Consider the following 16,303-nt stretch of genomic DNA (forward strand, 5'->3'; position numbering starts at 1 on the left):
GGGGCAGCAGTGGATGATAGATTGAAAGGAGCTGATGATAAAGCTACTGTAGGGCCAAACAGAGATGCTTAAGTCCCTCATAGCACTGCAGTGGGAACACATCCATGCATGACTCCCTCTGAAGCCAATACACAATGCCCTTCCATGCCCTCCCCAAACACATTCCTTGCATATTCTTACTCTGTCAGAGTACCCCTGGCACTCCTCCCCTAAAGACTGGTTTCATAATGAAAGCTGGAGTTATACACATCAATTAGAACCTTAACTGAGAGACTGTCCCTCATTGCCATATCCCTTGTTCGCAAATAAATAAATACATACATACATATATTAAAAAATGTGTTTTATCCTTTAATTAAAGTGTACTCTGAAACAAAATGAAACTTTATTTGCACATGGTATTTGCTGCTAAAATTCAAACACAGTGGCTATAGGTAGGAACATTTGCTCACTATAATTAAAACTCAGAAAGCAACCTTTACAAGAGTCATTCAAGGTGGCAAGTAAACATTGCCTGGCCAAATGCATCACATTATGATATATTACTGGGGTTCATTGTCAAAATGCTCCTTCAAAGCCTCCTGATTCAAATAGCCTCCTGCTGAGTCCCTCTAATTGCTCTGGTATCTGGCTGCTAAAAATCAGCAGTCAGCCTATCCACTCAGGGGAACATTTCTGCCTTCACTTCCCAAATGCTAAATAGAGCACAGCAGGCTGCAGTGACCATCTGAATATTTTCCTCCTTGAGGTCTAACCTGCCAAAAAGGCAGCGCTAGTGACCTTTTAATCAGCCAAAGGCACATTCAAGTGTCATTTGACACCTGCTGAGCCTGTTGTTGAAGTGCTCCTTACTGCTGTCTAGGTTGCCAAAGTAAGATTGTATAAGCCACAGGAGCAAGGTGTAGGCTGGGTCTCCCAGGGTCACTATGGGCATTTGCACATCACCCATTGGTATCTTCTGGTCCAGAAGGAAAGTGCATTATGAACCTTCCCTGACCAACCCACATTGATGTCAGTATAATGGGCTCAATGATCCACCAGCACCTGCAAGATCATGGAGAAGTAACCCTTTCAGTAGATGTATTCTATCAGAAGATGATCTAGGGCCAAAATTGGGATATCGTGCCACTTATCACCCCGTTGCAGTTAGGGAATCCCATTGTCACAAAGCCATCAAATATTTCCTGCACGTTACCCGGAGTCACAGTCCTTCATAGCAGGATGGCATTAATGCACCTGCACACTTGCATCACTGCAATCCCCGTGGTGGGCTTTCCAACTCCAGACTGATTCATAACTGACTGGTAGCAATCTGGAGTTGCCAGCTTTCACACAGCGATCACCACTTGCTTTTCTACTGTTAAGACAGTGCTCATTCTGGTGTCCTTGCACTGCAGGGTTGAGATGAGCTCCACACACAGTTCCAGGAATGTGGCTTTGTGCATTCAAAAGTTTGGAAGCCACTGCTCCTCATCCCAAGCATGCATCCTGATATATTTGATCACACCATTCACTGCTTGTTTCTCACACATAGTACAGATGGTCCACTGTGTGCAGCTGCTCCTTGAATGCCAGCAGCAATCTTGAACTGTTTCTTTCAATTGCACAAAGCAGGACAGGTACCACAGATTCACTTTTTGTTTCACAGCTCATGAAATATTGAAGGACCAGCCATGTTCATAATGCTCATCACCAGACTAGTCAGCTATTCGGGATCCATGCTTTCAGGCAGAGATGACAGGTGCAGAATTTATTGAGGCTGTTCAAAATTGGCACAAAATAAAGTCCAAAGCTCATGAAATGATAGTACTGAAAGATCATGGGAAGGTGAGCATGTCCCCATGATCCACTCCAATTTGTTCCCAGAACTTCCAGCAGCAGAGGATAGCAACCAATGATACAGCACTCTCTCTGTCAATGCAAGAGCACCAACTGTGGCTGCACTCCACTGACACAAGGAGCATTGCATGGACATGCACAGCCAATGTAATTAAAGCCCATAATGATCATCCACTTAACACTATAGTCTCTCTTCAGCCTTAAAATGACTGGTGGTTAACTCTGGGCCAGAGGGCAGCACCTATTTCTGGGTGCTGGATGTGCCCTTATACCCAGGCTTGAGAAGATGTAGGTTCAAATCCCCACACTGTCTGAGCAGAGCAGTCACTTGAACTTAAATCTGCCCCTCCCAAGAGAGAGTCATAACCACTAGGCTGTGGAGCATTAGATAGCACATAACTCTCAGGTCTGATCTACTCTGCAGACCTATAATTGGTATAAGTATGTCCCTCGGGATATGAAAATCCAGACCCCTGAGTGACACAGTTATACCAACCTAATTACCTTTTAGACAGTGCTATGTCAATGGGAGAGCTTCTCCCACCAACATAGCTACCTCCTCTCAGGCCAATGGGCTAACTCTCTCCCTTCAGTGTAAAGCGCCTTCATTAAGTGCTACGGTGGTACAGTTGAATTGGTTCAGCTGCACCGATGTAGCATTTTCAGTGTAGACTTGCCCTCAGTCTCCCCAGTTGAAGCTGTTCCACTTTGTACAAAATAATTAAAGTAGGGACTAAACCTGACTCTTCCATATTCCAGGTGAGTGATCTTACCAGTGAGCTATAGACACTATTGTTTTCTTTCTGGTCTGATGAATAAATATTTATACAAAGCGGAACAGCATCAACAAGAGAAGCTCAGGAAGCCGTGAGAATACTTCCTGGCCCAGAGGTTAAAACATTCACATGGGAGGAAGAGACTGGTACTTAAATCCCTGCTCTGAATCCGGCAGATGGGAGATGGAACAGAGGTAGTCTACAGTGGTAGTTCTCAAAGCCGGTCTGCCACTTGTTCAGGGAAAGCCCTCAGTGGGATGGACCGGTTTGTTTACCTGCTGCATCCACAGGTTCAGCCGACCGTGGTTCCCACTGGCTGCAGTTCGCCACTCCAGGCCAATGGGGGCTGTGGGAAGGGCAGCCAGCATATCCTTCAGCCCGCGCAGCTTCCCACAGCCCCCATTGGCCTGGAGTGACGAACCGTGGCTAGTGTGAGCCGCCATTGGCTGAACCTGCAGACATGGCAGGTAAATAAACTGGCCCGGCCTGCCAGGAGCTTTCCCTGGACAAGCAACAGACCGGCTTTGAGAACCACTGGTCTGCAGCCTGGGTGAGTGCTTTAACCATTAAGATATAATCAGGCAGGAGGATGAGAAGAGCCTCCTCCAGCTGTGTGTGTGGATGAGAGAGAGAGAGAGAGAGAGAGAGAGAGAGAGAGAGAGGTCTGATATAGTAATTGTGTCCCCAGGTGATGTCTGAGAATGTCTATCAGATTGGGTCCCACAGATGAGATAGTTTGGGGAATGTCAATTTTATCAGTTCTAGACTGGAGTTAAGCATTAACTCAGGTACCTGGGCATCAGGGTTTAGATGGCCATGCACATGCCTACCTGCAGAAATGTAGGTACCTATGGAACTTGGGTGCCTACAGGTACAGGTGGCTGCTGAGCAGGGTGCTTGGTGGTCTAAATTTTTGACATAAGTGCCTAAATGTGGCAGCTAGGTATCTAAATCCCCTTGTGTATCTAGTCCTGCAGCACTTAAGCATGCATGAAGTTTTAAGCATGTGAGTACCCCTGTTGGTATTGCTTGGCTTCATAGAAGTCTCAGTGCATATGTCTAATTGTAACAAGGTGACTCAAATTGGTCAATGATGCATATTACTACACTTAGCTATTTTGTCTTACTAGTCATCCATGGCAGTGTCTTTAATTTTATTATTTTGTGTCAGGCAGCATTTAGGTACAGTTTAGCTTGACTGAATTTTCTTAATTTTTTATTTTCTTTTCCTTTATGCAGCTACATATTTTTGATTCTCAGACAGTTCCTTTGAAGCTGTTACCGCCTACAGGATGAATATAACTGTGACATATGCATAGTTACACCATATATACATAAAATTGATGAAGTTTCATTTAACAAAAGCATCTAGTGTACCACTCAGTATGAAAGGGGGAAAAAAACTATCTTTAGACAAATTGTTAAAGGTTTTTCCTCAAAGCTCAAACCATTTTAACTAACAAAAATTTATTCTCTAAATTGAAAATATATGTCACATTTGAAGCAAGGGTCGATTTTTATCCTGAAGTATAAAACCTTTTAAAATGCAATAAACTCTAGAATCATCAGTGCAGAGAAAGTATGCAAAATATACAATGTAAAAGTATTACTGGAATCATAACTGTTAAGATAGGTTTGCTATATTATTTCTCACAAGAAGGGACTTAAAACGTAATGTATAAGACATTAAATGGGACTGTCTTATTTGTTCTAAATATTTATAATGACTGCCAATAAGGCTAACGTGTTCCCTTTTTTATTACAATGTTAAAAATAGCATTTTAATATTCAATTTCTGTAGATATCTTAATTACTTCGGTAAACAGTATCTGTGCTGAAGAAAATTTTCAACTTGTGACCTCTTATCTCAATTTTCTAAGATTAAAATATTATTTTTTCAGTTAATTTCTACCAATAGTTCTTTAAGTCTTTAATTAATATGAACATTGGTTCTGTGACATGAACAAATACAATAAGCACAAGTGTTCTGATCGAACTACACATGGAAAACCCACAAATATTAGGTTAATTATTGGGTAAGATAAATGCAGACCACTGAGAAATCACTATTGGATTTTCTTAATTTATAACTCAAGGCATGTAGCTTTCCAAGCTTTGTCAAAGATATATTTTTCTTTGGTAATGAATGGTGTCAACTTTTTTTTTTCCAAAGTTAGGTTAAGATACTTATTATATTCTCCACCTGTTCTTTTAATTGGACAAAAGAAAAAAATTATACCTTTACAGAATCACTTTGTACCATTACAAATTATAGAGAGAAGGACTATTAGTTAGAGATGATTGGTAATTTTAGATGATTTTTTTCATTTGAAAATGCTTATTTGCAGCATCCGTCCCCCACCATATGTTTTCTAGTATTTTTCAAAGTCTCAACTTTTCTGGACCATAACATGTAGGTTTAAAGCAGAACTCTCCATTCATTGCAGACTGCAGCACACATTATGTACTTAGATATATAAATTGCTTAAACTCTACCCATAGTTAATTGTGAAAATAAAATTAAGTGTACAAAAAGAGAGGTACAGTTAAGGCCAGGCTGAAAATCAGAAAAACTAACGAGTGGAAATGAAAGACAACGTGATCTAGGGCATCCTGGATTCTGTACTCAGTTGTACCATTTTCCCTTTTTATTCTCTGTGTCTTTAGGCAGGGAATGTCTCTTAATTGTTGGTTTCAGAGTAGCAGCCGTGTTAGTCTGTATCTGCAAAAAGAACAGGAGTACTTGTGGCACCTTAGAGACTAACAAATTTATTTCAGCACGAGCTTTCATGAGCATCAGGCTTTGTTGCAAGGATAGGTTCCTGGGTTAGTGTTTATGTAGTACGGTGTGCGGTTGCTGGTCTCACAGATCTTGGGAGACAGGTCAATCCTGGCTTATAGACAGCCTCCTAATCTGAAGCAAATACTCACCAGCAACCGCACACCATACAACATAAACACTAACCCAGGAACCTATCCTTGCAACAAAGCCCGATGCCAGCTCTGTCCACATATCTATTCAAGTGACAACAATCACATCAGCCACGCCAACAGGGACTCCTTCACCTGCACATTTACCAACATGATATATGCCATCATGTGCCAGCAATGCCTCTCTGCCATGTACATTGGCCAAACCGGACAGTCTCTATGCAAAAGAATAAATGAACACAAATCTGACATCAGGAATCATAACATTCAAAAACCAGTGGGAGAACACTTCAACCTCTCTAACTACTCAGTGACAGACTTGAAGGTGGCAATTTTGCAACAAAAATATTTCAGAAACAGATTCCAAAGACAGACTGCTGAACTCAAATTAATATGCAAATTAGATACAATTAACTCAGGCTTAAACAGAGACTGGGAATGGTTGGGTCATTACACTAATTGAATCTATTTCCCTATGTTAAGTTCTCCTCACACCTTCTATGGGTCATCTTAATTATCACTTCAAAAGGTTTTTTTTCTCCTGCTGATGATAGCTTATCTCAGTTGATTAGACTCTTCCTGTTGGTATGCATACTTCCACCTTTTCATGTTCTCTGTATGTATAAATATCTCCTGTCTGTGTGTTCCATTCTATGCATCCGAAGAAGTGAGCTGTAGCTCACGAAAGCTCTTGCTGAAATAAATTTGTTAGTCTCTAAGGTGACACAAGTACTCCTGTTCTTTTCTCTTAATTGTGTGTTTATAGTGCCTAATACAATGGAGCACAATCTCAACTGGGGCCTCTCTAACCTGAACAGCAGGGCTCTATAGAAGTTCAGGGCAGGTATTGTCAGCTACTATGTTTGTATAATGCCCAGCACAATTGGGTCCAATTCTTGCTTGGTCCTTTGGCACAGCCATCAGAAACACATTATTACTAGTCATGTAATGTTGGAATATTATTTGTATTCCAGTAGCTCCTAGGAAGATCAGACAGCAATACAGACACTAGGAACCTTTGTGAAGATTTTTTTTTCCTGCACTGGAACCCTAAGATTTGCATGGACTTTGAAAGCTCTGGAGGTTCAGTCTCCCTCAGATACTCAAAAGAAGGGAATTGCTGCAAACTGAAGCTTCCATCTTCACAGAAAAAATATGACTATGGTGGAATGTGGTTCTAGTCACAATGAGAAAATTTAGCTGTCAGATACACCTATGCAAATTCTGAGTGAATCCATTGTAGGGGCGGGGGAAAGATAAACATGAGTGAATAGTTCTACTTTGTGTAATGGCCCATCCACTCCCAGTCTTTATTCATTTTATTTTAGGTTTGAATAAAGACTGGGAGTGGATCAGCCATTACACAAAGTAAAACTATTTCCCCATGTTTATCTTTCCCCCTCCCCTACAGTTCCTTATACCTCCTTGTCAAGTGCTGAAAATGGGCCGTTTTCATTACCGCTACAAACAGTTATTTTTCTCTCCTGCTGACAACAGCTCACTTTAACTGATCACTCTTGTTAAAGTGTGTATAGTAACACCCATTGTTTCATGTTCCTTGTGTATATATATATATATCTTCCTTCTATATCTTCCACTACGTGCATCCGATGAAGTGAGCTGTAGCCCACGAAAGCTTATGCTACAATAAATGTGTTAGTCTCCAAGGTGCCACAAGTACTCCTATTCCCTCATACAAAGTGTTTTTAAAAAAGTGATGGAGTTTAGTAAAGTAGCCTAGTAAAAGAATGTTGTTAGAAGATCAATAAACGCAAGGCTAGATTCTCAAAAGGATTTAGTTGCCTAATTGCCACTTTAGACACTTAAATCTCAGAATCAGATGCCGTTGGGATAGATAAATCGTCTGCTCAGTTGCCTCTGAACCTTCTTTCTGCCTCTGAGCGTGGACTCTGCAACTTCACTGAAGCTGTCCAGATTCCTAAGCCCCACAGTGATGCATAGACCGGGGTGGAGACAGGTATTCTTCTGCCTAACTCATCTGTGAGGCCCAAATAAGTATGCATTATAAGAGGCCACAACCACTGCAGTTTTTCACAAGACCATATCTGTTAGGTAGCCTCTGAGAACATCTATTGGATCAGGCCCCACAAGTGAGATAAGTTTGCTTAAGCATTAGTTAGGTGTGTGGGCATCAGAACTTAGGTGGCAGTATGCATGTCCAAAACCAAAAATCTAGGGGACTTTCCTGGAAGAAAGGTAAGTGCCTACAGAGATAGGTGAGCTTTTTGAAGATACAATTTTGGGTGTAGGCACTACAGTGGCAGTTAAATGCCTAAATACCTTTGTTGATCCTGTCCTATGTGTTGGGACAGGGAAGGTTAAATGTTAAGCGCAATGCTCTGCACAAAGTAGTAGTAAGTCACAAAGACTCATGCATGCTTTATCCTTTATTCATAAATGTAAAAAAATAAAAAAGGGGGCAGGACATGTTCAAGAGAAATATGATCCTCATCGTTAATATTTTGGATTCCTTATTGCTGATGTTGTTGAAAAATGGCTTTACTCAAAAGTGAAGCTTAGTAAAAAATTATCAACATTACAGATATTTTCCATTACATATGTACTGTAATAATTTGATCAAAATTCTTACTGAAATCATTATCAAAAACTTTTGCTTACAAACATGATTTCTCACTTAACAATAGTTAAGAATAAAATTGTCAGACACATAGAAAAACATAAACTGTTGAGCAATAGTCAACATAGTTTCTGTAAAGGGAAATCGTGTCTTACTAATCCATTAGAGTTCTTTGAAGGGGTCAGCAAACATGTGGACAAGGGGGATCCAGTGGACATAGTGTACTTAGATTTCCAGAAAGCCTTTGACAAAGTCCCTCACCAAAGGCTCTTACGTAAATTAAGCTGCCATGGGATAAAAGGGAAGGTCCTTTCATGGATTGAGAACTTGTTAAAAGACAGGGAACAAAGGGTAGGAATTAATGGTAAATTCTCAGAATGGAGAGCGGTAACTATTGGTGTTCTCAAAGGGTCAGTCCTAGGACCAATCCTATTCAATTTATTCATAAAAGATATGGAGAAAGGGGTAAACAGTGAGGTGGCAAAGTTTGCAGATGACACTAAACTACTCAAGATAGTTAAGACCAAAGCAGATTGTGAAGAACTTCAAAAAGATCTCACAATACTAAGTGATTGGGCAACAAAATGGTAGATGAAATTTAATGTGGATAAATGTAAAGTAATGCACATTGGAAAAAATAACCCCAACTATACATACAATATGATGGGGGCTAATTTAGCTACAACGAGTCAGGAAAAAGATCTTGGCATCATCGTGGATAGTTCTCTGAAGATGTCCAAGCAGTGTGCAGAGGTGGTCAAAAAAGCAAACAGGATGTTAGGATTGAGAATAAGACTCAGAATATATTATTGCCCTTATATAAATCCATGGTATGCCTACATCTTGAATACTGTGTACAGATGTGTTCTCTTCACCTCAAAAAAGATTTTCAAGCACTAGAAAAGGTTCAGAAAAGGGCAACTAAAATGATTAGGGGTTTGGAGTGGGTCCCATATGAGGAAAGATTAAAGAGGCTAGGTCTCTTCATTTTGGAAAAGAGGAGACTAAGGGGGGATATGATAGAAGTATATAAAATCATGAGTGTTGTGGAGAAAGTGGATAAGAAAACATTATTTACTTATTCCCATAATACAAGAACTAGGGGTCACCAAATGAAATTAATAGGCAGCAGGTTTAAAACAAATAAAAGGAAGTTCTTCTTCACGTAGCGCACAGTCAACTTGTGGAACTCCTGAGGAGGTTGTGAAGGCTAGGACTATAACAGTGTTTAAAAGAGAACTGGATAAATTCATGGTAGTGAAGTCCATAAATGGCTATTAGCCAGGAAGGGTAAAAAATGGTGTCCCTAGCATCTGTTTGTCAGAGGATGGAGATGGATGGCAGGAGAGAGATCACTTGATCATTGCCTGTTAGGTTCTCTCCCTCTGGGGCACCTGGCATTGCCTACTGTCTGTAGACAGATACTGGGCTAGATGAACCTTTGGTCTGACCCGGTACGGCCGTTCTTATGTTCTTATGTTCTCACTAAAAATGAGATTTTGGTAACAAATTTCTTTGAAAAAAACATGATAAAATTTAATACAAAGTATCATGAAAATTTTGTGGGAAATGGAAAATTGTTCCAGTTTAAACTGCATGAAAAGAAAATGACTGAAGTAGTTTACAAAACCATTTTCCTGGTTTTTTGACCAACTCTACTAAGCATGTACCCTCTTATTTCCATTCATAGGCCTCCCAGTCAGCAGCCCCTGGCCTGAGAGACCAGAAAAGCCATTGTTAGCAGCCTGCAGGTGGCCACTGTTTGCGGCCCCGTCCGCCATCCACAGGCTGCCAGAGCAGCTGCTGTGGATAGCCCTGGCAGTGGTCCCAGGCAGCTGGAGCAGCCACTGTTGGTGGTCCTTGGCAGTGGTCCCCACTGACAAAGCAGCCATTACTCGACGGCCCTGGCACCTGGTGCCCCTGGCCCCATCTCCTGCCCTCAGCAGCAGCCCCCTGCCTCCACTCCCCGTGTAGCAGCCTCCTAAGATTTAGTCAGGAGTATTTATAGTATATGTCATGGAGAGAACAGGGGCTGTGAATTTTTGTTTGTTGCCCGTGACCTGTCCATGACTTTTACTAAAAATGCCTGTGACTAAATTGTAACCTTATTTATGGATAATATTTTCCCCGACTATTAATTGTGAGATCAAATAATATAATTTTTATGCGCTAAACTAATTTTCCCAGACAAACTTAATGCAAATAAAGTTAACACTTGTTCATTCCATCATAGGGGTTTGCAACCTCTGGCACGCGGCTTACCCTAGCGGGCTGGGCCAGTTTGTTTACCTGCCACATTGGCAGGTTCAGCCGATCGCAGCTCCCACTGACCGTGGTTCACTGTCTCAGGACAATGGGGGTGGCAGGAAGCAGCGCGGGCCAAGGGATGTGCTGGCTGCAGCTTCCTGCTGCCCCCATTGGCCTGCAGCAGCATGCCGTGGCCAGTGGGAGCCACGATCAGCTGAACCGGCCGACGCAACCGGTAACAAACTAGCCCAGCCTGCCAGAGTGCTTACCCTGGTGAGCCGTGTGCCAGAGGTTGCCAACCCCGTTCTATCATTTATTTTTGCAACTCATAAAGCATACCAAAAAAAAAAAAAGAAACAAAGGGTCCTGATTCTCATTAGCAATAAGAACGAGGTGTCCGGTGGCACCTTAAAGACTAACAGATTTATTTGGGCATAAGAAATGGGTTTTTTACTCAAGAAAGCTTATGCCCAAATAAATCCATTAGTCTTTAAGGGGCCATCAGACTCCTCATTGTTTTTGTGGATACAGACTAACACAACTATGCCCAGATAGTTAACAGTAAGGTCACTTAACACTGGTAAAGCAATGTAAACAGGTCTTAGTGAAAATGAAAATCAAAACCACAAATTATTAAATGCATGAAGGTGTAAATATACAAACAACTTGAGGCCACTTTTATCCTACTTATCACATTCACATCTGATCCCCTTCAAAAAAATAAAAATAAAAATAACCTGAAGAAGTTCCTACATTTTGGAGTACTACATGCAGTGTGGACATATTTCTGAGACCCTATTTAAATACTCACATACAGAACTAGACACTTAGTGTTGAAAAATGCATTCCCCAGCTGCCTTTAACAAGGGAATGGATATTTTTAATTACACTTCTAGGTGTTCATGGTAAAAATAGGGATAATTCTATCACATTCTTCAAGGCATAAATTGATTTTTGCAAAGTTCAGGGAATAATCACCCTCTCTCCCTGTCTTCTTGAACAATATTTCCCAGAGCCATTTGGGGTGGGAAATACTGCCTTCATCTGAAGAGACAGGTATTGGTCTTTGGTGGGAGGAGGAAGATCTAAGAGCTGAATGACAATTGGTCTGATTCAGTAAGGCATAGCCAGCCTATGTTCCAAAAGAGATGGCCTTCCCAATACAATGCTTGTTACCTAGGTAGTTAGGGATGGCTTTTGAGAAAGTTCAAGTTTTCTTCAGTTAACATTTCTTCCAGAGAGTGGGACGGAATGGGGGCTGGAGGTGGCTATTTTCACAAAGAAACTTAGGCATAGCAGTTCTCAGTGTCCCTAGGCCTAACTTTCATTAATCTAGAAAATAACTGGGATTCACAAAGCCTGAATTAGGTGCCTAGGCTCCCTATGCAATTAATGGGGAGAGAGAGGTGCCTCAGAATGGGATTCACAAAAGCCAGTACAGTAAATAGCTCCCTTCTGAATCCACTGCAGTGTTGATGCACTCATCCAGGATAGAGAAGGCCCATGTTCAAATCTCCCCTATACCTGATGTGGTTCAGGAGCTTTAAATTGGATCTCCTGCATTACAGATGAGGACCCTAACCACTGGACTGTAGGATATTCTAGGACAGGACACTCTCCTGTTGAACCTGCTCCACTTTGTATAAACAAAGATTTAATGGTTGAGAGAGAGAAAAAAATGACTCCATAGCCTAGTACTTAAGGTACTGACCTAGGATGCAGGAGACTAATGGTCACATTTCTGTTCCAATTAAGATTTAATGCCACCTCCCACCTCCCAGCCAGAGGTGACACATGGGAGGTCATGTACTCCCCCCAGATTTGCTGCTTGGCTTGTACTGAGCATGCTCACACAGACTGAGGATGCTCAGTTACACTGACGAAGCCAGCTACCTTCACCCTACTGTTACCCCACTATTGGTAGGCTTGAGTCGTCTCTGCTCACAGAATTTCTTCAGATAGATTAGTCGACTTTCCACTCAGTCTGGTGCGGCTTTTGTAGATCCCATTCTTAGGCACCTAACTCTCACCACACACAGTATAGAGAATCTGAGTTCCTAACTTAAGGTTGTGGATTTCACTAAGTAGCAAGGTGCTAAATGTTAGGTGTTGCAACACTGAGTCTAAGCAACCTTTGTGAAGGTACTCATCATCTCCACTTGGATTTGTGCTGGAAGATCAAAGCTCTGTGCACTATTCAGTGCTTGTGGGTTCAAGGCCTAAATGCAGTAGAATTTTACCATGTAATTAAATGCAATACTCAGATTTTGCTGCCTCTAATTAACCTCTTTAATTGCTCTCTTTCTTTTAATTTGCTTTTCCATTCCCTTGCTATTCCCTTTGATCACTAACTCTAGTTCTGGTTATTGCATTATGACTACAAAGTTCATTATGCTTCTGAATTAAATTGCTGAGATGTTGAAAATGTTTGCTGTTAACTTTAATTACATTTATTCATTACACACACTAAAAGAGTTAATACATTTGGAGTAGATTTTCCCCTTAACTTAAGCAATAACCTCATTGTGAATTTGCTGCAACATACATCGATCCTGTCACATTAACAGCTAGAGCTGGCTGCACAAACAAAGTTAATGATTGTCATATTTGAACTGCTCTGAAAAGATAATGATGTTTGCCATTGCAGCTACAGAGGAAAACCTACAGGGTATGAATATATGAACCCATGTGCTTTACAGTCTAACAATGGGATGGATGTACCATTCAGATCGATTTCATGGCTGATTGGAAGCCTGTATTTTCTGGGTCAAAAGTGCCAAGGTTTCTGCAGAGGATTTTGTTAAATGATTTCAATAGGTCTCTGTAATCTTTCACAGAAGAATGCAAGGTTTTATTTTTCACTTGCACTTTATCCAATGCCTTGTGTTAATAAATGCCTCAGGCAGAAGAAAGCAGGAGAGACCTCAGAAGCCTGTCTGAGGGCTGGTCTACTTTCTCAGGGAGGTAGATTGCTTACAGAAATGGGAGAACCTCTCCTATCTATAGAGTCTACGCTGTAGCATTTTAATTGTAACCACAGCCTGACCATCTCTCTATCATCAATAAGAGAGGACTTTTGCTCCCAAAATAGGCATGCCTATGATATTTGGATCTTTATCATGAATACTAGGCTAAATTTTACACTGTTACACCAGTGTAAAACCAGAATAACTCCATTGACTTTAATTGACTTACTTCAGATTTGCATCTGTGTAACTGACACAGACTCTGTCTCACTGTGCAAAACCTGTACTTCCAAGAATGAACAAGAGCTCCAGTCTGCTTATGTCATGATGTCACTTCAGAGAAGTTTTCTAATGTTCCTGTAATATTGTAGGGTAAGTGAATGGTAAATTAAGTTTATCCCAACAAAACATTTAATTTTAACAGGTAATTAAGAGAATTCCCTAATCAATGTAAAATTCTACTGTTGGGGATTGACTTTCAAACCAGGAGTCCAAATATTGAGGTAAAGAGATTATGCCTCTATTTGCTGATGGTAGTAAAAGAAAGTAGCTATGTTGTGGTTACCACTGTCTGGAAAATATCAAGAACTTGGCTGATCTTTTAAAAGTCTCATCAATATTCAGTACAGAATGGTATACATATAATAATATTGGCACTATTTTTACTTTCCAAAATTAAGTCACTTAAGTCAGATAAGTGACTTATTCATATCCATCCACTCCATCTGCAGAATGAGCATGCATGAATTTTCTGAATCTACTCATTGGCCTCAGAGTTCCATTTTTTATAGATAATTTAAAATTAATAAAATTATATTGTATTGTATTTTTTATTTATTTTTAACACACTTATTCAGATGATTGGTGAGCTCTGAGTTGTGCCTAGAATTAAAGGGCAAATCCAAGTATAGGTATAGCCAAGCAATCAAAATGGAAGAATGAGGATCATCAACTTATTATCAGTACCACTCCAATTCTATGAAGTTTATACTTTAGCTAATTTAAAATAAACCCTCCTACAAAATTCCAGGAGAAACAAAAGTGTTTATCTATATTTAATGAAAGAAACATCCTGAAATCCTAATTTACTATGAAGTACCTGTCAGTCACATATCACAAGCTCTACAAACTTTTATTTTAACTCTGGGTTAATTTAGTTTGATTGATCATTTTAAATTAGGTTGCCTATTTAACAAAGGCCTTTATATCTACAGGATTAGTGAAGATCAGTATTTGTAATAGATAATATTCTTCTTTATTTAATTGACAGATCACTGCAGCTATAATTAACAGCAACCCCACACCTTTGCTAATGGCTTTTCCTGTGGACAAAAAAACCAACAATAAGAATAAATCCAGGAAGGGACTGAGCGTAGTTAATCCACCTCCACGAGAGGCACTGGCTATGTGGATGGGAGAAGCCCTCCAATTTATACTGGACATAGCACTGTCTACACCAGGGGTGATGTAGGTATATCTTTGTCATTAAGTGTAAATTTATAGTGTAGATTTGGCCTTAGGCTTTGCAATGCTGAGGGCATGGCTACACTTGCAGATGTAGAGCGCTTTGAGTTAAACCAGCCTTCAGAGAGTGCAGTAGGGAAAGCACTGCAGTCTGTCCACGCTGACAGCTGCAAGTGCACAGGCGTGGCCACATTCGCGAGATTTGTATTATCATTGGGAGTGGTACATTGTGGGCAGCTATTCCACAGAGCACCTTCTTCCCATTCAGGAGCTGTGGCTTGTGGGAAGGGGGTGGAGGATGTGAGGCATTCTGGATCCTGTCCCAACGCCCCAAGATGCATAGGTTCACATCCCAGGAATCCCTCTGCCTCCATCCACATTTGGCGCCATCTTTCAACATTTTTTGTTCTGCATGCTCTATTTTCCCTTTTGGTCTGTGGGAATGGAGCCCGTACTGCTGAGGAATATGCTCACAAGTTACTCCTTAAGATCCAAATTGACAGTGAAGACTCCAATGTTGATATCAACTAGAATAACGCATACAACATGAGATTGCTTGTGGCATTCACGGAAATGCTTACCACCGTGAAATGCCACTTTTTGGCTCGAGAAACAAGCACTGACTGGTCACATTATCATGCAAATCTGGGATAATGAGCGCTGGCCACAGAACTTTTGGATGAGAAAAACCATTTTCATGGGATTATGTGATGAGCTCGTCCCCACCTTGCGGTGCAAGGACATGAAATTGAAAGCTATCCTGAAGGTGGAGAAGTGGGTGGATATTGCAGTCTGGAAGCTAGCAACGCCAGATAGCTACCAATCGGTCGGTAACCATTTTGGAGTGGGAAAGTCTACAGTTGGAATCGTGTTGATGCCAGTTTGCAGGGCCATTAATCACATCCTGCTCAGAAGAACTGTGACTTTGGGTAATGTGCATGACATTGTGGCTTTGCACAAATGAGTTTCCCTAACTGCAGAGGGGCAATAGATGGGACACATATTCCAATTCTGGTACCAGCCCACCTAGCCTCTGAGTACATTAATAGGAAGGAGTATTGTGGATCACCATGGGCATATCATTGACGTTAATGCAGGCTGCCCCGGAAAGGTGGTCTGTTCAGCAAGCTGCAAGCCGGGACATTTTTCCCAGATCAGAATATCATCGTAGGTAAAGTCACAATGCCCACTGTGATCCTTGCAGACCCCACTTACCCTTTAATTCTGTGGCTCATGAAATCCTACACAGGGAGCCTTGACAGCAGCAAGGAGTGGTTCAACAACAGTCTGAGCCCAGAGCAGAATGACTGTACAGTGTGCTTTTGGCCATTTAAAGGGCTGCTGGTGCTCTCTGTATGGGAACCTGCATTTAGTCAGTGACAACATCCTCATGGTTGTATCCGCGTGCTGTACCCTCCATAACTTTTGTGAAGGGAAGGGTGAAAGCTTCACTCAGGTATGGACCTTGGAGGTTCAATATC

The sequence above is a fragment of the Gopherus flavomarginatus genome, chromosome 1, assembly GCF_025201925.1.
Source record: "Gopherus flavomarginatus isolate rGopFla2 chromosome 1, rGopFla2.mat.asm, whole genome shotgun sequence".
Lineage (NCBI taxonomy): Eukaryota > Metazoa > Chordata > Testudines > Testudinidae > Gopherus > Gopherus flavomarginatus.